The sequence below is a fragment of the Ursus arctos genome, unplaced genomic scaffold (assembly GCF_023065955.2).
Source record: "Ursus arctos isolate Adak ecotype North America unplaced genomic scaffold, UrsArc2.0 scaffold_33, whole genome shotgun sequence".
Classification (NCBI taxonomy): Eukaryota; Metazoa; Chordata; class Mammalia; order Carnivora; family Ursidae; genus Ursus; species Ursus arctos.
The window spans coordinates 21,375,588-21,401,061 of NW_026623019.1; the positions used below are offsets into that span (position 1 = coordinate 21,375,588).

At 38.3% G+C, this 25,474-nt stretch overlaps 1 long non-coding RNA gene across 1 annotated transcript in view; it reads right to left on the reverse strand.

The window, feature by feature from the left end:
* Window positions 1–17,434: 17,434 nt before the first annotated feature.
* The window catches only part of LOC123002086 (uncharacterized), a 38,877-nt gene continuing 30,837 nt past the window's right edge, over window positions 17,435–25,474 (reverse strand). The window contains exon 4 of the long non-coding RNA XR_006411633.3: window positions 17,435–17,634. This is a non-coding gene — a long non-coding RNA (uncharacterized LOC123002086). The remainder of the gene's footprint in view (window positions 17,635–25,474) is intronic.

Below are 25,474 nucleotides of genomic sequence, written 5' to 3' on the forward strand. Positions count from 1 at the left end.
CACCCAAGTGTGTATGTAGCAAAGTGCCTTGAACATAGTGATAATTTAAGCTGATATTTATTCAGGGTTTACTCTGTGCTCTGTGCTAGGTTTCTTACAAAAATGATCTGAATTAATTCTCACAAAAACCCATGAGGTAGCTAAGATTTTGTCCCCGTTTTAAAGCTGATAAAATTGAGGCTTACGGAAACTACTTCACATGCCAAATCATCCAGTTTTTGTGAGTGGTGCACCTGGGTGGCTCCAATGGTTAAGTGTCTGCTTTCAGCTCAGGTCATGATCTCCAGGTCCTGGGATTGAGACCCACAGTGGGCTTCCTGATCAGCGGGGAGCCTGCTTTTCCATCTCCCTCTGCCTGCTTCTCCTCCTGCTGTGCTCTCTCTCAAAGGAATAAATAAAATCTCGAAGAAGAAGAAGGAGAAGGAGAAGGAGAAGGAGAAGGAGAAGAAGAAGAAGAAGAAGAAGAAGAAGAAGAAGAAGAAAAAGAAAAAGAAGAAGGAGGGGGGAGCGAAAGGAGGGGGGGAGGAGGAGGAGAAGGAGAAGGAGGAGAAGAAGAAGGAAAAGATGGAGAAGGAGAAGAAGGAGAAGACAAAAAGAAAATCCAAGGCATTGCAAATCTTGAGACTATGTGTATAACCATCCTACTTCTAAGAAAGCAGTTGGGTATATGAGGCAGGAATCTTCTCTGTATCTCCATTATAGAATTGAAAACAATCCATTTATTTATTAAGTTTAAACTCTGGAATTCCTCCTCCCCAGGCTGTGAGATTCTTGAGGCAGGGATAATACTCTATTCGTCAGTGAGTCCCCATTTTCTACTGCAGTGCCTGGCTCATAACAGATGACGAATTTAATAAATTTTGTTCAGAGAGGGGGCTTGATTTGCCACGGTTCTAGGGTTACTGTAGAATCTCTCCATTCCTGTACACGTTTGTAAGTAAAATAGAAATTATCTCCCACAGTGGGGTTCACAAGGTAATATGAATATTCACAGAGTCCTATTGCAGATTGTGGGAACTTGGTGGTATCTGCTAAATCCAAAATTAACAACTGTTCCAGAAAGAAAAGAAAAGAAGCAAAAAGAAGGGAAAAGAAGTGTAGAGAAAAAGAAAAGAAAAGAAAAAGTGACCTAGTGATTGCTTGAGAACGTAATTGAAAGTATTTTATACAGTATGTGGAGTAAAAGCAAATTTTAAGATTCTGAACAAAATTGCTTCACTCTGTTACCACATTTTCCACTTTCTCATTGGAGTGATGATTTCTTAATGCAGTGTTTTTGTGTTTCCTGGACACTCTTTGTGTTCTGAAGATAAGCTGTCAACACAATCTCAGAGAGTCTCTTGGAAGGGAAAGAATGCTTGGGGATAGTACCTCTGCCTAGAACCCTGCCAGGAGACACATGCCCTAAAAATGTCCCTTTTCCACCAACTTTGTCCTTGGAGAGGAACCAATTTTCCTTGCTTTTAGAATGTGTAAGTTATACAGAGATGCCTGGATGAAGACTTTAGCACATCATCCAAGGAATACCTTGCTCTTTGGTTTGGCAAAACATCATCACTGGAGGTGGTAACAGCTGTGCAACAATTTATGGGAGTGGCATGGGGTCTGGCAGCTGCTTTTATTTTTTCCCCTTCTGGAAGCTTGTTTCCTTTGAGTCATTTTTTGATTGTGATGGATTTATTTTCTGTTGTGTACTCATTTCAAAAATCTTGGGCAATCTTTTTTCAAGATTCATGAAAACAAAGATTCATGGTTCTGATGAAAAAGAGTGTTTAACATCTGTCAGAACCTATGTTCCTACACATTTTTTATGGCACATATTTGGCATTCTAAGAAGTTACATATATCTATGATGACACATAGAAATCTCTGAATTATAGCATTCAATGGCTGGTCCATTCATAAGTAAAATTTTAATGTACTAGAAGATTCAGATCATCCTCTCCTGTATTGATATGATTATTTTAAATGAAACCTATGTTACTTCTTCAATGTGAAGAAGTACTGCAAAAAGGGGGATGTGTAACTTAAGGAATAATTATTTATTTTCTAATATTAACAAATATGGAGCATGATTTCCGGTGACATTTAAGACCTTCCCCATCTCAGGCAGCCAATAAGACTTCAAGATAGGACATGTCCTATTCCGTTCTACCTGTGAGTTATTGTGGAAGAGTCATTTTTTTTAAATAATAGTTGCTTCTAAGTAGGTTACTGAATTTTTTCTTTTCTGAAATTCTATATAAAAAATTCAAAATATTTTTACCTCAGTAGATCTATTTATTAATAGCAATTTATAAGAATAAATTCACAGAATTCCTCTCTCTTTATCCTGAAAAATGTAGATGTAATATGAGAAAGGGGCTAGGAAAACGTAGCTAACAACTTAGCCCCGCCCCCCATGTTGTGAGTTAGGTCAAGTTTGCTTTTGACGCCCTTTCATTTTCCCTTTGATTCCCTCAGTAATAGTTAAGTTTTTTAGTTGCAAGCAATAGAGAAGACCCTAACTTAAATAGCAAAGAGCTGATTAGGATATAAACATAAGATATAATATAAGGGAGTGATACTGAGAAACCCCTATCAGAAGGATACAAAGAATGGGCAAAGCATGAGGGAAGTCTGCTGAACCAACAAGAAAAGGAAAAAAAAAATTAGGTAAGTTCAAATAGTCTCTGTATCAGGAACTAACAAAGAGTGTTTAGGGAACAGCGGACAGCTATTCATCAGTGGTTTGTGATTTGGGGGAAGAAATATGATTTGTCTAGATTGGGTCACATGCCACTCATTGATCAGGGTAAGACAAAAAATCTTGACTGACACAAAGAATCAAACAGCTATTACAATGGTAGCAGACCACTCCAAAATTCAGCAGCTTGAAATCATAGTCATTTATTTCCTCAGGCATCTACAGACAGGCCGGGGATCAGCTGATATAAGCTGCGCCTAGCTGTGTGGCTCTGTTTAAAGATTGGGTCAGATGGCAAAGATATGTGTCATATATATTCCTTCAGGGGCCCCGATGAGGGGCAGCAGCTCTATGGGAAAGGTTCTTCTCACAGAAAGTACAAAAGTGCGCTTGCATCAAATCTGCTAACATCCCATTGGACAAAGCAAGTCATGTGGTCAAACCCAATGTCAAATGACAGGAAAGTACACTCTGCTCTTTGTGGGAGTGACAGCTAAATCAGCTGACAACAAGCATGCAAAAAAGGGGTGCAAAAAGGAGCCAATAATTAAATTGGGCTAATTATCCCAAGAATCAAAAAAATAATTACCATAAAAGAAAAAGGATGCTTGATAGCAAAAAGAAATGAGCACGACAAATGACTAATTCCTGGAAGGTCTTGTTTTCACCTGGTTCTTACAAACTGCAGTTTTAGGTAGTTCCTCTCATTGCACCTTCATACACCAATAAGACTCTAAGAACCAACAAAATCATCTTATGGCAGCGATGTGACCAGTACCTTAAGATATAAATAGAAGTAGTCAAATCACTGCTAGATAACGTGCCTCCTTTTAGGAACAACCTTGCAAGTAATTGTGATTTCAATACACTGTGAAAGAAAAGTCATATAGAAGAAGGAATTGTTACTTACTATATAGAACCTGAGTGCGTCCAAGCATCTGATAAACTAGTCCAAAGCAACACGTCCAGCTGTTTGGACTCCCTGTGTTGCCCAGTTCAGCACCAGCCACTTCTAGAGGATGGCTAGGTAGCAGTGGGTGTTACTGTTCTGTGCTTTACCTTGCCTGGGGAGTGCTAATGGAACTCGGACTTCAGATTTTAATGAATCAAAGGGTCCCCTAATGCTCATCCTCAAATCTAGGCTGGGGTGGCTACATCAAATCATATATTCAGATTCTAGGGCTCCATTTCTAAGGATCCTAATTAAGTTTGTCTTGTATTGAAGCCCCTAATATCGATTTTTCTTCTGACATTCCAGAACTCTCTCAAGTGATTCCAAGGTTTATCCAGGTTGAGAATCTACTTAGTCCAATGCTTTAAGTATGAAAAACATGATACCCAGAGTGGATGTCAGTAGGACTTTCAGTCCTGTGTCACAGAAGCTGGTTTGTCTGGTGTTGGAGCTTGGATGAGTACCTGCTCTTCTCTCCTGTCTCCCAGTCCAGTGCTCATTCCTGTACACCCTGCTGTCTCCTTCACAGAACACCCAGAAGATATCATGCAGATCTGAGCTTCTGGAACGTGAACGCCATCCCCTTCCCATTCTCAGGCACATCAATTCCTTTCACTCTGAAGCACATGCAGATGTAGACATGCTTGCATATTTATGTAGACATAATTGCTCATGGTTGCTAGAGAAGTGAGCTAATACCATTTTTAAATGAAATCTCCAAATCTTTTTTGCCCCATAGGCACAGAGTATAAGCCAAGGGTCACTGTGATAAGGGAGACAGCAGGTCCATGGAAAAAACCTCCAGACCACAATCATCAGCCCTTAATGGAATGTGAATTGAAAGCCAAGAACTGCTAGTGAAAAGAAAAAGATGGAAAGTAGAGGAAAGAAGGACAGAGGGGAGTGAGCATGAGGTGACAGTGCAGAGGGCTAGTGGTAGGCCTGGGGAGCCTGTCAGCCAGCAGGTCAGGACACACAGGCTGGCATGTTGGATAAGATAGGGGTGAGAGACAGCCACCCCAGAGGAAGAAAGATGGTCTTCAGGAAGGGAAGATATGCTTAAAATTAAACACAGGGGAGGAAAAGGGTGTTTACAGTTTTCTGAGATGAGATTCAAGGCTGAAGTCATCGTTTGGCAGCCAAACCAAAGAAATTTGGTTTCCCTCTGAAAGATTTATGTCTTCTAGGGTTGAGAAATATGTCTGGCTGCCAATATTTCATAAAGCAACATAGAAAGAAATACTACCTACTTTAGTGTTTGGTTTGGGACTTTTCACCTTTGTTTGGCAAGATATTTTTCATTTTGAAAGAGAGAGAACAATTCATGTCAGCTTCCTATGAAGATCTCAGTGCTCTTTGCCTAAATTATCTGATGGTTCATAATGTTTTACTTACCTACATGCAAATATTTTAAATGGTGAATTAAACTTGTTGATGTGCATTCACAGAATCTGTAAAACTCTTAACCTCTCTGTTCAAAAACCCTTTGAGATAATATCACCTTCAAAGAGAATGGAAACAAATGTAACCAAACCCTTTGGGAATTTTGCATAGTAGTTGGGGGAAACAAAACCCAGAGCCAGCTCTGCCATTTGCTATTTGTGTGACCTTGAGAAGTTACTCAACCCCACTGTGCCACAGATTCCTTATCTGGCAAGTGGAAATAATAAAAGAATCTACTTCATAGGGTTGTTGAGGGGATGAAATGACTTCAGCGCTTAGAACAATGCTTGGCACTCAAAAAGGATTCATTGTTATTATTATATATTCTGGAATTTCTGAGATCTCCCAATTTCAAATATTCTGTCACTGCAGTCATATATCATGGAAAAATCCTAAAATGCCAGCCAACTACACTTTTGGATTACCTTTTTCGCTCAGTGGCAGACTACTGAAACAATGGGGAGAGGAAAATTTTCTCCAATCTTCTCTAGCTCTAAACCATGTGGCCCCCATTGTTGTAATCATTAAACTACCACCAGCTCTTTGTATATAGCTACCCAGACTTTTATATCACTTTTTTTTTTTTCATTCTCAGGGACATTTTTCTCTGGCATAGTCATCTGCATGCTCTAGCTACAATTTCCCCCGCAGCCTGTTTGCCAGCTTATCTTTCCTTCTCCTCCTGCCTCTTTCTCCCTTCCTTTCCCATCCCCTTTCCCTCTTTCTCTTTCCTTATTTCTTTCCCACCCTTCCTTTCTCTCTCCTCCCCTTACTTCCAGAAGTCTTTGGGTTCCCTGGTCTCCTCCAGGCACTATGTCATTTTCTTTCCAACTCCCCAGTGTTATCCTATATTCAGGTATTATCCAGACAGATGTTAACTTCTCCTCCCTGCCTGCTCTTTAAATATTCCTTCATGTTCTCAATGTCCTTGTCATCCAGCCCTTCTGCTATGCTCTGCCTCTAGTTCTTTCTCAAAAGTTTTCTCTATTTCCCAGGGCAAATAGACAAATAATATTGTCAATAGATGGTACTTGAACAACAGACAAGCAATCTAGGTTCTTCTCTTAGTTCTTTTATTTACCATCTGAGTGACCTTGGCCAAGGCACTTAAACCACCCGAACTTCATTCTCTGCATTCTGTGCTTTGAGTACTTACGGAGACGCTACAGGTTCATATGGGGCAGAATAAGTCAAGCAATATGTTCCAGTGCCATATATTGTTATTTATTTAATGTCACCATTGTCCCATCCCTCCTGGTAGTCTAGGTATCCTATTCACTTCCAACTGATAGAAGTGGTAGTTTCTGCTTTTAGCCCTATTATCACTCCTGTCGGTAATGATGGCACCCTGATCCTTTTCCCCCAACCTCAACATCTCTTTCTTCCCCCACATGTTATTTACACCAATACTTTCAAATCACTCAATTTGCCACATTATGACAAGCTGCTTCTTATTCTTATGCTTATGACCCCTCCTCATGTGCTGTTTTTGCTGCTTTCCATCTGTCTGGTGATCATTTATTATACTTCAGAACCCAGCTCAGGTACCTTATGTGAAATCCTCTCTGTGAATGACATATATCTATTGTCAGCTATGTCATTTCAGTTTGAAATTGTTTACCTTCATATCTGTCACTCATACTAAACTTTGCACTTCTTAGAAGAGGCCTGTTATCCTGAAGTCCCAGCACAGTGTCTGGCACATTACATGTCTCTCATTTTGTTGAATTGAAGTATAAGTTCAAGTTATCTTTTTCTGATCACGTGAATATGGGCTTACACTGGCTTTGGAATTCTACAACTTGGATTCAGGCTCTGGCCAGCCATGGATATTGGCTGCCTGACCATGACCAAGTCATTTAACCTTAAGAAAGCCAGTTTTCTTTTGTGTAAATGGGAGACAATGACACCCCTATTTATTGAACACTCACTCTTTGCTGGAACTTTGTGTTTGCTCATTTATCTTATCTCATTCAGTTCTTCAAATTGCCCTGTCATGTACCTATTATTGTTCCCGTTTTACAAATAAGAAAGCCAAACCTGGACAACTAAAATAATCACCTAACTAGAATCCTTGCTTCACCCGTTGTTATTCAATATAATTTGTTACAGTATCAAGGGCGATCTTTTAAATTCATCAAACAAATAGTGTTATGCTCCTTGCAAAACAAAACAAAATGAAACAAAACAACCCTCCTATGGCTTAATTGCATTTAGGAAAAAAAAAAAAAGAAGAAGAAGAAGAAATCTAAATGTCCTCTCATGTTCTGTAAGTCTCACAAATGATCTGGCTCCTAGTTACCTCTTGGATTTTACCACGCTCTACTTTCCCCCTCTTTCACAGCTCTCAGGATACTGGCTGAATTGCTTTTCCTGGAACAGGTAAGCTCTTTCCCATCATAGAGCCATCACACGTGCTATTTCTTCTGCCCCAGCAGAAGATCTCTGCTCCCTTCCAGTAGATCTTTATATGGCTGACTCCTTCTTCTCATTCAAGTCTTAGCTCAAATAGTACTTTCTTAGAGTAGTTTTTCCTAAAGCCCAATCCCATTTAGCTCCACCCCCATTACTCTCCATTTCATTACACTATTTGATTTTCCTCGCACAATCTAAAAATCATCATTTACTTTATTGCCTGCCTCCTGTATTTTCAGTGGCTAGCATAGGAGATTCAAAATGTATTTGTTAAAAGAATGAACTGTCCAAAGTCAGCTTAGCCAAGGGGGGTGGAACTGGGATTTGAACCCAAGACTGTCTGACTCTGAAGTTCATATGCTTAACCAATGTATTCTTTCCCTGCCTCAGCCATAAGGTTATTGGGAAGAAACATTAGGCTAATATAGGAGACATGCTTTGTAAATTCCAAGGATTATACCATTATAAAGTGGCAGAGTTATGGTATTCTGTCCTTTGGTGTCCTTTGCTAGATGCCACACACATTCAGACTCTTCATTCTCAAGAGTCATCACCAATGTTAGGAAAAAATGCTATTGGCTATAAGAAGCCCTTCTACTGCTATTCTTTTAAGAATTGCTGTTGACATCTATGGGGAATGTTTTTCTTCTTTTACTTTCACTCTTGGCCAGACCCTTGCTAATCCTAACCTTAACTTCTACACTCTTGACCTTGCCTTCCTTGATGCCATGAAGGGAAAATTTACTGAAACATCTTCCATTTATTCTTCAATAACCACATCTAACACATTCTATTTTCATAGATGTTTTAGGTCTCTGTTCAATCCCTGACTATGCCATATCCCTGCAGAGGGCTTAGAGAAACAAATCCAAATTAGAGCTAGAATGAACAATGGGGAGTCCTAATCCTTAAGGCTCCCATCTCCCATTATGAAAGGGATAGAAAACTGAAGCATATGTTAGTTCACCTGAAATCAACAACACGGCTAGTTAATGGCAGAGCCAGAATAAAAACCTGGTCCCCAAGAGCTCCTTCCCTGAAACCTGTTTAGTTCATTTATTTATTTTGATAGAATATCATTTTATAAATTTTCATTTTGATTATGATTTATTGAAAAAAATTATTTTTACATCCAAATTATTATGGCACACAAATAAAGTAGCAACCCATATATTTTATCTCTGTATTTGTAAAAGCCCCCAAATTTCAAAGGCAAATAATTTGTTTTGGCATCAATCACATGAATTAATGTTCCTTCACTATATTCTTTTGAATTCTTAAGCTACAATCAGTGTCATTTTAGGATTTGCTAAGGTCAAAAGTTTTTAGAATAATACTTAGATACTTGAATAATTCTGTTGTTTTCTTCACAAAAAAATGGAGTATGCCTTTTAAAACCTACTAATTGCAGAATTTATATTTTTATTTATTTTGAAGTTGTGAATATTTTTGGAAATAGGCTAGCTTCCTTGTGCCTTGAAACTTTGGGCTCTGCCCTGCTAGTGACCGTCTTTTAAGGATGAAAACACTGGGAAGAAATCAGAGAGGGAGACAAACCATGAGAGACTCTGGACTCCAAAAAACAAACTGAGGGTTACAGAAAGGAGGGGGGTAGGGGAATGGGGTAACCAAGTGATGGGTATCGAGGAGGGCATGTGTTGTGTAGAGCACTGGGTGTTATACACAACTAATGAATTGTTGAACACTACATCAAAAACTAATGATGTACTATATGTTGGCTAACTGAACATAATTTAAAAAAAAAGAATGAAAACACTGAAACAAAGATGACCTAGGTAGTCAAAGCATAAAGTATTACTCTTTAGAAATACAGTTGTTTCAGCAATTAGATCATAGAATTTAAAAATAAAATTTGTAGGGTGCCTGGGTGGCTCAGTCAGTTAATCATCTGCCTTAGGTGTGCGTCAATGATCCCAGCACCCTGGGATGAAGCCCGGCTTCCTGGCATCGAGCCCCCCGTAGTGCTCCCTACTCAGTAGTCTGCTTCTCCCTCCCCATGCTCTTGCACTCTTGCTCATGCTCTCTCTCTCTTCCCCTCAAATAAATAAATAAGAGCGTTAAAAAAGCCAAAAAAACAAGATTTGTGACATTTCCCTTATCTGAATGTCCAAATCATTTTTCTCTCATTCAGAGAAAACAAGTTCTTATCCATGCAGCAAATATAATGAGTGGTGGAGACTGAACAAGGGGAAGAAAAAATTCCCTGGCCTTCCAAATCTCCTTTCAAGACATTCCAATCTGGCATAGGTAGACCATATTAGCCTGCGCACACCCACCAAACTTTCCACAAGTACTGATAAGGAAGTTTTGAACTTCACCAAGCTCTTTCCTTATACTGAAAAAAAACCTGTTTTTTACTTTTCTCCCCATCATTTTTAGTCAATGAAACTACTTTCTCCTCTCTATAGGAAGTAGATTATTATGTTTGAGTCATAGATCATTGCTATTACTAATACATAATGTCATTTGGAACATACTCACACCCTAGAAAGTTTCCAAGTTTACAATGTCTACTTGAATTTTTCCAGAGAACATTTGTCATTTCATTCAAAAGCAGGCCTATGGGTAATCATTTAATCAAAACTACTGCAGCGATTGCTACTTGTGCAGAAAATTATAAAGCTACAGCAGGAGTAAAGCCCAGATTGCCAAGTTTAAATGGGCACTGCTTTTTTGTTAAGTGTTGGGTTAGAATGAATACCACATCCTTAAATTTGGAGGAAATTGAAGAAAGAGAATCATTCTTTGGTCAGAACCACATTTCCTAATTTTCATTTCCTCTATTTTATTTACACAAAAATACATAATGAAAATTCATAGAAGGCACATACAGAGAACATCTAATTATGATTCATGCATTTAAAGAAAAGTCTTATTCTAGCCTTAAGGCCTCTGATATATCCTTCTTTCTAAGCCAAGATGCAAAAAAGTTGAAAAACATTGAATAGGATTTTTATGCCTCATTATGATTTCATATATATACCAACCATTAAGTGAAAAAAATAAATTGAGATGATAGTTTATGAGATATTCAATCCCAATATGTGAAGAAGAACTTATTGGGAAGCAGGTTAGTATGGAAATAACTGCTCTTTTGGAAGGAAGCTTTGTTTTGTGCTTAAAACTCTATAACTTATGCTTTTTAGTATATAATTCTTTCTTTCATTGTCTCTAATGGACATAAAGTTTAATATATTGTTAACTCAGAGAATAGTTGGTTATGTATACTGGAAAAAGTAAACACAGTTCCTTAAAGTGTAATGCAGTGAGGTCATACTCTCTGTAAAGAAATTTTAGCAAAGTCAGTTTGGACCTACTATTTATTTTCTTTTCTAATAGCATTCTTTAAAAAATGAACTCAACTTTTAAGTTAGAAAGTGGCTTTCTCAAATGCTGAAATAAAAAGCAGGTCATGGGACACCTGGGTGGCTCAGTTAGTTAAGCATCTGCTTTCAGCTCAGGTCATGATCCCCGGGTCCTGGGATGGAGCCCCACATCAGGCTCCTTGCTTAGTGGGGAGTCTGCTTCTCCCTCTGCCTGCCATTTCCCCTGCTTGTGTGTGCACTCTCATTCTCTCTCTCTGACAAATAAATAAATAACATCTTAAAAAAAAAAAAAGCAGTCAAAATTGGTACTCCCAAAAGAGGAATTCAGCTCGCATTTATGGTTAATGAAATGATGGGTGATATATGATTGACAGTGGATCTTATAACAGCAAAATATATTTTCTGTTTGGAAATAAAGCATGTGAGATTCTACTGCTATCTCACATTGGCAGAAGAGACAGGAAGCTTTAAATCTGTGTCATCTCTTGATGAGTGATGAAAGACGACATGAATGGGTAGATTTTGGAGGGGCTTACCCACTCTGGGATGATGCAAGTGTGTTGATAAAACCTCACTGGCCCACTGCACCAAGATTAGCAGTAAACAAGACTTCCCATGGAGTACATTTCACCACCACAGGAAAGGATTTGTTTCTGACGGGAAATCGTCCTAACAAATTTCTTGTCCAAGTTTAAATATAGTTCTTCAGGCTTTAAGGCCATGCTGCTAAAATTTAGTCCCTGTGAATTTCCATATAGCAGTAAGGAAGCTCTCTGTATCCATCATCTGGATGAATATTTGATCTGTGTAGCTAAAAGCTGGAGAAGTAGACTCAAACTTATCCTGACCATGGGCAGCAAGAAAACCAAGCTGACCAGAGAGCAGAGACCTGAAGTTAAGCTAAGTTGAAGACCTATTTGCCAGGAATATAGTTCACTCACACCAGAAATTATATTCAGAAGAACAGCTAAATCTGGGAAGAGTAGGTAAGAACTACAGGTCTAAACAAGCTAGAACCTAAGTACTTGAAATCAGCAAAAAGAGAAAGAAAATGGAAGTACCATTGCACAATGGTTGAAAATCAAACAGCTGGATTCAGACTTTACCCCTGCCTCTCTCTGGCTGAGAGAATTTGGACAACTGTGATTACATTATTTGCTGAAAACGTTAGCTGTTCTTCTCTATTAGGTACCCTCTCAGAGCCCCTCCTTGTAGGAGGAGTCCCCTCTACACCCACTGATACCAGGGTTGGCCTTGTGACTTGCTTGGACAATAGAATAGGAACAGAAGTGATGACAACAATGTCCAAATAGAAGATTTAGGATCCACTGCATGCTTTTTCTTCACTGTTCTTTTCCCTCTGCCATGAGAAGAATGCGTTGCAGATAGGGTCTGCCCCTTCAACCTGGATCCCAGAATAAGGATGGCTTGTGGGGAGAAACACAGCCAAATCAGAGACCTACAGCTGACATTTATCATGAATCTGTGCTGTTAGCCACTGAAATTTGAAGTAGTTTGTTACTGCAGCATAACCTGACAAAAACTGACTAACGTAGCAAGTCAGACAGGGTTCTCGTCTGTAAAATCAGGATATGGTTATTGTGAAGAGAAAATGGGATGGTATTTGGATATTTTGTGTTTGTTGGCAGCATCTCACAAGTAGGGGTTGTCATTACTCCAGGAGGCCCAGGCCAGGAGTCTGGAACAAAGGATCAGAAATCCAGAAGAACTAGGCAGGAATTGATGAAGACGATAGGCCCAGGTCTACACTAGATGTTGGAATTTGGCTGGAGGCACAAGTAACAGACTCTGGCGGGTGGAGTAGAGGGAGATTGGAGCAGAAATTATAACACTTGAAGATGAGCCAACTGCCCTCTTACACACTTTGTAAGAGCTTTCCATGAAGACCAACTCCACCTGTGAGCATAGTCAAATCCAGGCTGTCTGGTGGGGACAAATATGGGATAGTAGGCACTTACTGACATGAGGTTTACAGGAGGCATATCTTTACAAAATAAACTTTCTTATTTGTTCCCAAATATGTTTTTTCACTCTTAGTGTTATTTAGGTATATTATGGTTATGTTTGAAGTTCAACAATGACAAAATCCTCTCCTTATGGATTGAGTTATCATTTTTATGAAAGCTACATTATTTATATATCTAAAGTTACGTTTAAAATAGTAAAGAAATTTTAAATTGATTAACACTGGAACTTACGTATTTACAATGATATGGTTGGTTTTGATGGTAATGATGACAAAGTATCATGTTGCTGGTGATACTGCATCAATCATGTGGGTTTCTTCCTATAAATTGTTTAGAAAGGAAAACTGATCAGCTCTTTTCCCTTGATACAGGACGACTGATACAGGACAATGAGGCTAAATTAGGCCTAATGTGTTTTTTTGGGGGGGAGGGTAGGGCACATTTTACCACTAGAATTGTTTTGTGGAGCCAGAAGACAAAAGCCAGGAGTCCAAATCAATCATCCATTGAAAGTGTTTCAGTTGATTTTCAGTACTGGCCTCACATTAGAATCACCTGGGGCAATTAAAACTGATACTCAGACTATTCCCAATTAATAAAAAAAAAAACAAAAAACCTCTTGGGGTGGGAACTAGCCATCACAAATACAAAACAAAATTCCCCAGGTGATTCTACTATGCATCCAAGGTTGAGAACCATTGAGTTAGAGGCTGAGAAGTCCAAAGGCAGTTGAGAAATAAGGATGAATAGAGGAATAAAGACAAGACTACCGACTGATGCTTCCCAAACTTCAAAATGCATAAGAATCACCTGGGTGTCTTGTTAAAATGCAGATTCTGATTCAATAGGACTGAGGTAGGATCTGAGCATCTGCAGTTCCTAACAAGCAACCAGAAGAAGCTGCCAGCCTCCCAACCACACATGGAGTAACAAGAAATTAGAGGAGACAAGTAGGAATTGTTTAGATTGAATCCTAGGCAATCCTTTAGGGCTGAGTGACTCCTTTAGGGCCGTATGGGCAAGCTAGTATTGGGTAAAACATGTCAGCAGGTGCCAATAGAAAGAATATAGGGATTTTTCATACATAAAAGGATGATTGCCACAGCTTGAATTTATTCTAAGAATTTTGTCTGGGGTGCCTGGCTTGCTAAATTGGAAGAGCATGTGACTCTTGATCTTGAGGTGATGAGTTCAAGCCCCATGTTGGGTATAAAGATTACTTAAAAAAATAAACTCTCAAAAAAAAAAAAAAAAAGAATTTTGTTAGTGACCTTGTAGCCAATGATACACATGTAACTAGAAATTAAACATAAATAGGAACCTGCATACAAGGTAGGTGCTTGTTAAAAACCGTTCACTCTAAGAGTTCAAGTAGAGGCAACATAGTGGTACTGATAGACAACCATGACAGGAACAAATTCAGAAAGCAAAAATAAATGATTTTAAATGGCATTTCCAAAACACTGATGTCACTGAGGTCATTTTAGTTGGTCAGACTAAAATGAGAAAGACATGATGATAAATTATATTGAATCACAGAGTAATAAATATTACTTCCTTTTTAACTTTCTTTCAATCCTTTTTATAGCTTCAGGTGGAAAAAGTATTAGTTCCCATTGTATACCTTTATAGTAATTTTCTCACACCTGCTAATTACCCACTTTAACAAAGAGAGAGCATTCCCCAAACTCAAAACTATAGTGGGCAAAAAAAAAAAAAAATAATAATAATAATATGATTGGTTTATTTTTGTTATAATTATATGTCTGGTTAGTTTCTACTTTCAGTAAGTGATAGTTTTTGTTTTTGTTTCTGGTAGTTATAAATAGTTTTCTTTCAATATAAATTTTAGTAAAGTTAATTTCTAAAATATTAGTAAAACTACAGTAGTGTACAGATATGACAAAAATCATGAAGGTGCTATTTAAATAGTTGAAATTTGGAAAATCTGGCTTGGAATAAACATGCAACTACATAGAAGTCTGTGCTGTTTACAAACTTAGGTCCTAACAAAATATTTGCATTGATTCATTTAGCAAAAACTGCACATAGAATAGGCTTATAAAGACAAACCATATTTAATCAACAAATATTTATGGAAACAAAGAGCAAATTTTAAAATTCAAAATGTTTCCCTGATTTTATCTATTTATTTTTTTCTGCATATGAACAGTTTTGTGGGTTCAGTTGAATATATCAATTTATTAATTAGAAGATTCAGCAAACATAATTCAGCTGTTTTCCAAAAGTGTTTTTTTCTATTTTGAGGTACTGTGTATGTTTAAAGAAAAAGTAGGAACTTCTTTTTTTTTTTTTTTAATTTTATTTATTTGTTTGAGACAAAGAGTTACAGAGGAGAGAAAGCATGAACAAGGGGGAGAGGCAGAGGGAGACGGAGAAGCAGACTCCCCAGTGAGCAGAGAGTCTGACTTGGGGCTTGATTCCTGGACCCAGAGATCACGACCTAAGCTGAAGGTAGACACTCAACCATCTGAGCCACCCAGGCACCCCAGAATTTATTTTTCTTTATTGTATTGTTCAAAATACTAGTTTTTGAAGTGCCTAGGTGCCTCAGTCGGATAAGCATCTGACTCTTGATTTCAGCTCAGCTCATGATCTTGGGGTCATGAGATCAAGCCCCGAGTTGGGCTCTACACTGGGCATGGAGCCTGCTTAAGATTCTTTCTCTCCCTCTCCCTCTCCCTCTCTCCCTCCCCACCACTTGTGCTCACCCTCTCTCTCGCTCTCTCAAAAAAAAAAAGGAGTTTTCATCTCAATTATTTTATTATCACAGTCATTTTCTTGATACACAGGTATGATGTTGGAAATATGCCCCTACCCAGTAACTTAGCAAGCTATGTTTGGTTTCAGGGAACCCACATGGTCTTGATAAAACTAATCCAAAAAAAATAGATCACAGATTCATGAGACAGAATAGCCCTTAAGAAATGAGTTTCTGTTTACATGTAATTGGGTGGTTTTTGTCTGTTTTCACTTTTACTTCTTTATTATCATATATACCACACCACAAAATCCACACAATTATACAGTTTCTCCAGCTTCCCAAACTTTACCTCCTGTTATGATCTGAATGTTTGTGTCCCCCGCAAAATTCATGTGTTGAAATCCTAATTCCCAGTGCGATGGTATTAGGCCCTTCATGAATCAGATTAATGTTCTTATAAAAGAATCCCCACAGAGATCTCTGCCCCTTTCACCGTGTGAAGTCACAGTGAGAAACTGGCAGCCAGCACCGTGGAAGAGAGCCTTTACCACACCATGCTAGCACTCTGATCCTGGATTTCTAGCCTCCAGAACTGTGAGAAATAAATTTCTGTTGTTTTCAAGCCACTTGGTTTATGGTATTTTTGTAATAGCTGCCTGCCTGGACAAAGACACTTCCAATGATTCATTCCAGATCATCAGAATTGTATCTGGAGTACTTTGAGAAAGAATCCTCGAGGGCCGCCTGTGCATCCTCTCAGCTGATGATCATAAAGATATGAATTAGTAAAGATAGAACTGTAATGAGATGGAACCTAGTCCCTTAAAGGTTTCTCGGAATCTGAACATGTCTGTACACATTGGGCAGGCTGGGGGGTGGGCCCACCAGATCCATTTGCATGAGTCAACTCACCTGAAGATGTTCTGATAGAAAAGAGCTAGAGTCAGAGTGCATTAGTTTCCTCTTGTTGCTATAACAATTATCACAAGCTCAGTGGTTTAAAACAAGGCAAATTTATTATTTTATAGTTTTGGAGGTCAGAAATCTAAAATGGGTCTCACTGGGCTAAAATTAAGGTGATGGCAGGAATGCAGTCTTCCTGGAGGCTCTAGAAGAGAATTCATTTCCTTGCCTTTTCCAGTTTCTAGAGGCTGCCCACAGCCCTTCCTTGGTTCATGGCACTCTGCCATCTCCAAAGCAGCAACTGTATCACTCCAACTTCTGCTTTCATCCTCGTATCTCCTTATCTGATTCTCTTTTCTTTCTCCTTCCATGTATAACAGCCCATCAAGATAACCCAGGATAATCTCCCTATGTTAAAATCAGCTAATCAGCGACCTTCATTCCATTCCCAGCCATAACTTCCCCTAGGCTTGTAACATAACATATTCACAGGTTCTGGGAGTTAGGGCAGGGACATTTTTGGTTTTGCTTTTTTAAGATTTCAGTTATTTATTTATGAGAGAGAGAGAGAGGGAGGGAGAGATCACAAGCAGGGGGGAAGAGTAGAGGGAAAAGCAGATTCCCTGCTGAGCAGGGAGCTGGATGTGGGACTCGATCCAAGGACTCTGGGATCATGACCGGAGCCAAAGGCAGATGCTTAACTGACTGAGCCACCCACGTGCCCCAGGGCATGGACATTTTGGAGGCCTATTGCCTACCACACAGAGGTAGAGAAAGAATGGGAAGAGACGTAGGGTTGGTCTTGGAGTTTATTCCTTTCCAAGTGGCCATGAGTGACCTCTCAGAGGTCATAAGAGATAGTGGGAAGAAAAGGAAGGCAAAGCACTGTGTTCTGAGATGCATGGATTCAGGAGCAACACTATTTTCATTCCAATCATATAGGAGGACACAAAGCGGGAAAATATACCTTGGTTGTCCTTCTGTAGGGAATATAGTGGGAAGCGTGAAGACCTCAAGAGACCAGATTGCCATCGCTGAGCGATGCACCACTGGTAGCCACTAGGGGCAGTAGAACAGCAGGGACGGCAGAATAGCAGGCCTCAGAAGCAGTGATGATACTTCACTGGTTTTCACAAGCACTGAGGAGGCTTATCCGTAGACCACACCAGGACACACTAGAAAATAAAGCAAAAATACAAACTAGATTTATTTATGAGATACTTCTGGAACCTTCCATAAATAACTATGACTATTTGAGAGAACTCAAAGACAAAGACAAAAACAAAACATGGACAACAGCAACAACAAAAAACAGAAAGCAGGAAAGCTGTAAATTAGTATTTATTATATTAATATGGTCCCATTTTTCATAGCATCTTAGGGCATCCAGAGGGAACTTAGACTACATTCAGGAGGGAGGCTCAAACAGATGGCTGGAGAAAAGAAACATCTTCCATTTCAGCAGAGTCATGCCAGTCAGTGAATCAAGGGCCTCGTCTGCTAATCTGCACCTCTGATTATGGTTTCATTTTAATTTAATGTCAATTAACTTGACAATTTAACTCTTGCCTTCCTGCCCAGGTGCTTGATTTACTGACTTATATCACTCTTATTTATTTTTTTTCCAGAACTGAAGTCTTATACCTATGGTTCTGTGCTTGGGCATTTCAAAGAGCTCGGCCATCCTGATAGGCACTGTTGTGGCTTTCCCAGGTGCCCTCTTCAAGACCGTGGCATTCATTTCACCAGTTTCCTGGTTGCCTGCTAACAGCTCACAGTTGAATTGCCCTCTGTGTACCCCAACGTTATGTTTCCTCTCTGGAAACAGCCCATATTCACTGACTGGTCACTGTGGAGGTACAAAAGCGGGCCGCCTTGCCCGTGTGAGGAGATCTGTGAAGGGCCATCCCAGCTGCAGGACACCTTTTGGCTCTGGTTGAGGTCTCTGTTATGACTCTGTCTTGGCTCAGCATCTCCCTCTGCCCAGTCCTTATTCCCTCAGAGGGGTTGTTCCTAAGAGCAGACATTTCCTGCATATGGATCTCCGTCTCTGAGAATCTGTTGCCCAGTGGACTTAAATTAAGACACTTGATGTGAGAATTGGCCGAAGGAGGCAGATTCTAAAATGAGACTTGGGAGCTGGATCACTTATGGGCCAGCTGGCATAAGTGGCCAGCTGGTCATAGGTGGAGTCCTGGGAGCACTGGCATGGAGTAGTTGTACAAATATTAAACCTTTCACTGGTGATGAACTGAGATGGGACATGAATATAAGGAAATGCTCTGGTGGGCTCAGTGTCCTCAGGCATTTGAGAGGTTCGGAGGAAATGATAATTAGAAGAACACTGAAATTGGATGGCTCTCCTAAGTACCACGTAAGCAGCTGGAAATACAATGAAAGATGGAGGTTATTAATCACTAATTTAAGGCAAAGTGGAAAGTTAGAGAGTCTCCATGGCAGCGTTTAAAAAAGGCTCTCCTGAAGCTGGAGAGTAGAAAAGGTGAAGTCTGGGCTCAGTATTTAATTATAAGGATAGCAGACAGAATTCAAGGGAAGATTGAATTCCCAGGCCCTGCAAGACTTCAGCACAAAGGTCAGGGCCCTAGTAGAGAAGGAATAGGATTCTAAGGCTTTGGATGGGACATCTGGGTCAATGCACTAAAAAACTTGAAACCCTAACCCTTGAACCCTCTGGGCCCACAGAAGCAGCCTACTGCACTCTGTTAAGGTCCAGCACTCCCCTCCTCAGGATTTATCATCATCAGACATTGGAGTCTTGGAAAGAAACAAACAAGACACATGAACAACTAGTAGGTGGAAGATATTCCATATAAAAATATAGGGGTTCGTCATATGAAGTTTGGGGAGTTATCAAGTTGTTTTTTTTTTTTTTTTTAAGATTTTATTTATTTATGTGACAGAGAGACAGCCAGCGAGAGAGGGAGCACAGGCAGGGGGAGTGGGAGAGGAAGAAGCAGGCTCATAGCGGAGGAGCCTGATGTGGGGCTCGATCCCGGAACGCCAGGATCACACCCTGAGCCGAAGGCAGACGCTTTAACGACTGCGCTACCCAGGCGCCCCGAGATATCAAGTTTTTAAGGACATACATCTTCTACTACTACTGAGGAGTGACCCCCTGCTAGACCTCCTCCAGTTCTGGTGACAGCACATTTTACATTTAGCAATTACAGTTTTGACTCATGTACTAGGAAAGGCTGCCAGTTTTGAGTAGGGCTCAGAGCAGAAAGACCTTTGCAGCAGGCCCATGCTGTGATCCAAGCAGCCCTACTTCTTAGGCCCTAGGACTTGGTAAATCCGATGGAACTGGAAACATTTTTGACGGAAAAGAAGCTACATGGAAAAAAAAAAAAAAGAAGCTACATGGAGTTTATGACAAGTCTCGGTGGGAGAATCATAACATAGCTAGGTTTTGGAATAAGACAACGCCATTTGCAACATGGAATTATATATAATTCAAAAAACAGCTCTTAGGGTTCAATAGGACTCTGGTAGAAATATAGCATCTGACTGTGAGACATCAAGTAAAAATGCGTCTAAAACTGTTCATTATGAGCTGAATTTTGTCAGACCCATAAATTTGTACTATTAGGCATGTCTAGCAGCAATGCTTTGTAAAACAATATTGTTTATCTGAGACCGGGCCACAGTAGGGCTAAAGGGCACAAGCAAGCCACGTAAGCAGGTGGTCCATAACCCCATGTAATATACCTGTTTCATTGCTGCCTTTCTGTCAGCTGATACCTAAGACCACATTAGGGGAGGATCACGTATACATAGTTGCTGGGAGAGGAAAATGGTCAAGATTGTTCTCAGGTGGGTGGTTTTACCAAATGAAAATGAAATGCCTTTGCACTCCATCCCCACTCAGGGGTGGCCCTGAAAGGCAGTGGTGAAAGATCCTCCCAAAGGGCAGAACTTCGAGTGGTTTACTGGGTTATCTACTTGGTATTTCCTATTTAAATTGATTTCTATTCATTATTTCTTTCTGTTTGCTTACTTTTGATTTAACTTGCTCATCTTTTCCGTTTCTTAGGATGGAAGTGTATATATCATCGATTTCAGAACTTCCTTTTTAAAAATATAAACATCTAATATTAGTTTAAATGTCCCTTTAAGCACTAATTTAGCTGCATCCTACAAATTTTGATATATATGTTGGTATTTTCATTCAGTTCAAAATTTGAATTTTCTTTATGATTTCTTTTTTGACCTATGACTTAAAAGTATGTTGTATAGTTTCCAAATATTTGGGAATTTTCCAGATATCTTTCTGTTATTGATTTCTAGTTTAATTCACTGTAGACAGATAATGTACATTGTATGTTTTCAATTCTCTTAAATTTTTTGAGACTTACTTTATGACTCACAATATAGTCTACTTTGATGAATGTTCCATGTATATTCTATTGTTAATGGAATCTTAAATGTTAAGTCATTTTGTAATTGTTAAAATCTTCTATATTGATCTTATTTCTCCTTGTTCTATCAGTTATGCAAGAGTATTGAAATCTCCAACTATTATTGTGGATTTGTCTATTTTTCCTTTAATTCTCATCTTTTGTTTCGTGTATTTTGAGAATTGTTAGGTCCTCCTGATAAAGTTAGCCTTTCGTCTTTATGCAGTACCCTCTTAAATCTGGTCATATTCCTTGCTGTAAAATCTATTTTGTCTAATATTAATATAGCCCCTCCTACTTTATTTCTATTAGCATTAGCATGGAATATCTTTTTCTATCCCTTTACTTTGAATCTGTTTAGGTCTTTATGTTTAAAGTAGGTTTCTTTTGATAGCATGTAGTTGGGTATTGCTTTTCACCCAATATGATAGATTTTTTCCCTAAGTATTGTTTTTAAACTATGTAATTTAATTGCTGATACAGATTGATATAATGCTACCATATTACTACTTGTCTTCAATTATTCTCATCTGCTTCTTATTCTTTTCTATCTCCTTTTCTGACTTATATTGGATTAGTTGAAAATTTTCTTTAATGACTCTATTTTATCTCTACTCTTGACTAATTAGTCATATCTTTGGATTTTATTGTTGTTATTGTTTTTAATTTTGTTTTATTTTTATTATGGGCTGTCCTCTTTAACTTACATTCCACCTTCAAACTACATCACATATAGTTTCAGAAAGCCATAACAATAAACTCTCACTCCCCCAATCATCTGTGATTCAGATTATACATTTTACAGCTACCTGTATATTAAACCCCACAATTCATTGTTACTACTTTTGCTTTCAACAACTATTGTCTTTTAAAATAATAAAAAATACCCCTTATATTTACCCACATAGTTACCATTTTCGGCACTTTTCATTTCCTTCTCTAAATTTCTATGCAATGTCATCTTCTTCTGCCTAAAGAACTAACCATTAACATTTTTTGTAGTGGAGATATAATGGTGATGAATTCTTTCAGATTGTTTGTCTGAGACAGTATTTTGCCCTCAATTTTGAAGACATTTACACTGGTAAAGAATTTCAGATTGACTTTTTTTTTCCTTCAGTGCTTATAGATGTCACTCCACTGTTTTCTGGCTTACATGGTTTCTAATAAAAATATGCTATAATTTTTATCTTCATTTCTCTGTATGTAATATATATTTTTAAAGATACTTTTTTAAATTAACTTTTTAAAAATTAGTTTTAGATATACAGAATAGTTACAAAGATAGTACAGAGAGTTCCCATATACCTTATACCCATTTTCCCTTATCATTAACATTACTGTGGTACTTCTGTCACAGCTAATGAACCAATATTATTTCATAATTATTAACTAAACTTCATACTTATTTGGATTTGATTAGTTTTTCCCTAATGTCTTACGTTCCAGAATCTATCCATAATACTAATTTATGTGCTGTCATCATGTTTCTTTAGCTTTCTCTGGATTATAACAATTTCATAAGCTTTCCTTGTTTTTAGTTATCTTAAGTAGTACTTGTCAGGACCTTTTGTAGAATGTCCCTCAATTTGGGTTTGCCTGATGAGCTTATTATTGTTAGACTAGAGTTATGGGTTTTTGAGAAGAAGACAACAAAAGTACATGCCATTGTTACCACATCATACCAAGGTTATATGCTATGAACATGACTTATCCCTAATGATGTTAATCTTCATTGGCTGAAGTTCTGTTTGCCTGTTTATCTAGTGTAAAGCTACTCCCTCCCCTAATACTCTATTCTTTAGAAGCAAGTCACTAAGCATAATCAATACGTAAGGGGTGGATAATTATGTACCACTCCCTTGTGGGGGCAATAGCTAAGTAAATTATTTGGAATTCTTCTTTATAAGAGATCTGTCTGTTCCCCAACATTTATTTATCCAATCATTTATTTATATCAGTAGCAACTCATGGATATTTAATTTATACTTTGGGTTATAATCCAAAACTACATTATTTATTTTTTTGCTCAAATAATTCCAGCTCTGACCTTTGGAAGCTTTTTCAGCTTGGTTCCCATGTCCCTTTAGCATACATCTATTTTTTAAAATACTTATGATAGCCCCCAGCATGATTTTTTTTAACTGTTTATTCTTAACGGAGTTTATTGAGATTCTTGGGCCTTTGGGTATATGAATTTCCTAGGACTGCAATAACAAAGTACCACAACCTATATGTCTTAAAACAACAGAAATTTATTCTCTCACAGTTATGAAACCTAGAAATCCAGAGTCAAGGTGTTGACAGGGCCAAAGGATCTAGGGACGAATTCTTTCTTGAGTCTTCTAGGTTCTGGTGGTTGCCAGGAACCCTTAGTGTTCTTTGGCTTATAGATGTATCACCCCAATCTCTACCTCTGTCTTCATATGGCCTTCCCCCCTGTGTCTGTGTACAAATCTCCCTTTTTTTATAGGGACATAAATCACTGGATTAGGCTACATCCTAATCCAGTATGACCTCATCTTGATTACATCTGTAAAGACCTGATATCCAAATTAGGTCACTTTCAGGGTAGAAGGTTCTGGGTAGAAATAAATTTGGGCATGGGGGGACTGGACACCATTCAACCCAGTACAGTGGGATTTATAGTTTTCATCGAGTTTGGAAAATGTTCAGCCATTCTTCTTCTATTTTTTTTTTACTCCCTTTTCCTCCCAAAACTCCAATTATAGAAATGTTAGACTATTTGATATTCTCTCAGGTTACTGAATCTCTGTTCTTTTTTTTTTTTTTTTTTTTTTGGTCCTTTTGTACTCTGTACTTCATTTTATTTTTTCATATCTTTCAGTTAACTGATCTTTTCTTTTATACTGTCTGATCTACTTTTAATCCCATCCAGGTTTTCTTCCCCATATATCAAATATCTTTTATTTTATGATGTGTATTTTTCACCTACTTTCTTAAACACAGTGAATATACTTCCAGTGGCTTTTTCAAATATCTTTATCTCCCAATTCCATAACCTCTGACCCTTCAAGGTCTATTTCTGTTATGTGATTTTTTTTCTTCTAGTTTTGGAACAATTTTCCTCTTTTGAGAAATGGATCATTCTTGACTGGCTGCCAGGTATTGTGAATTTTTTATTGCTGTTTGCTAGATTTGGTTGGTTTCTCTTAAATCATGTTGGATTTTGTTCTGGCATGAAGTCAAGTTACTTGGGATCAGTTGGATCCTTTCAAGTCTTTGTTTTGAATTTTGTTAGGGCAGGTCCAGAGCAGCCTTAGTTGAGAGCTAATGTAGCTTCAATACTAAGGCAATATTCTTCTGAAGGCTCTACTGAAGACTCTACTTGATGCCTGAGTATTACGAGACCTTTCATTATGACTGATAGAAACATCAACTATTTACAGCCCCTGCTTGAATGCCTAGAATTGTTCTCAGATTACATATCACCCAGAACTTTAGTATGTTTCATCCTTGACTTTTTTCTTTAGCATTTATTACTATCTCATAAATTATATACTTATCTAAATTTTGTTATTTCTTTCTGTTTTAGGGGAAGGAATTTTATTTTGTTATTCACTGCTGTGTACTAGCTTCCAGAAAAAGCTTGACTCATTATAGTTACTTGAAAAATATTTGCTGTGTTAGTGAAATAATCAATGAATTGTCTTTCAATTAGACATACTTTTATTATTTTCCATTTCTTCCAGTCCCTAATATCTAATTTAATAAATTACTATTGATAAATAGTGGTAATAGTATTGCTCATGAGACTTCTTTCAAGCGTGATTATCCTAAGATCAGGACCTCTGATTGTGATCAGGATTGTGGTCCTCATCATTATACGTTGTAGATAGTACATTTCCCAAAACTATATGGAGACATTCATGTTTGTGGCCATCTTAGATTAATGTATTTATTATTCAAATTTTCCAACAGAGGGCAGTATATATCTTGGAGACTAATTTGCCCATTTTTAATAGTGGCAGGTCTGTTACCAATGAGGAAACATTCATATCTTGTAAGGCCGTCAAACTTCCCTTTCCATTTTGGTGGGTTTCAGGATATTTCTTATACTCCTGTCGGTTATGTTATAACTATGTTGAAGAATGTTAAAGTAGGCTGCAAAATGTCCATTCACACCTCTGCTTTTGGTTCAGTAGCTAAAAGAAACACTCAGTTATGATGATTCAGTAACTAAAGAGTTCCAGAATACCACAGGGCAGGGCTTCCCAAAGACCTGTAGAATATGCTGTCTTCTTCACAAAGCCTCCTTCCCTATTGGGCTACCTTGCACAGACAGTGCCTGAAAATTATGGGCATTTATTGAGTCAGTACACCGTAAGCCTAGGGGAGATTTCAGTTTCCCTGTTTAGGGGATGACTTACCAAAAGATCATGGACTTTGAGGCCAGAAAGACCTAGTTTCAAATCTTGGATCTAACCTATGTTAGGAAATTATGTGGCCTAGTTCATTTATTTAATATCTCCAATGTTGTTTCTTCATCTGGTAAATGAAGATAAGTGCCTCACAGAATTGTTAAGACCTAATTGAGGTAACACAGAGAACCTAAAACTCCTGATAGGCGCACAGT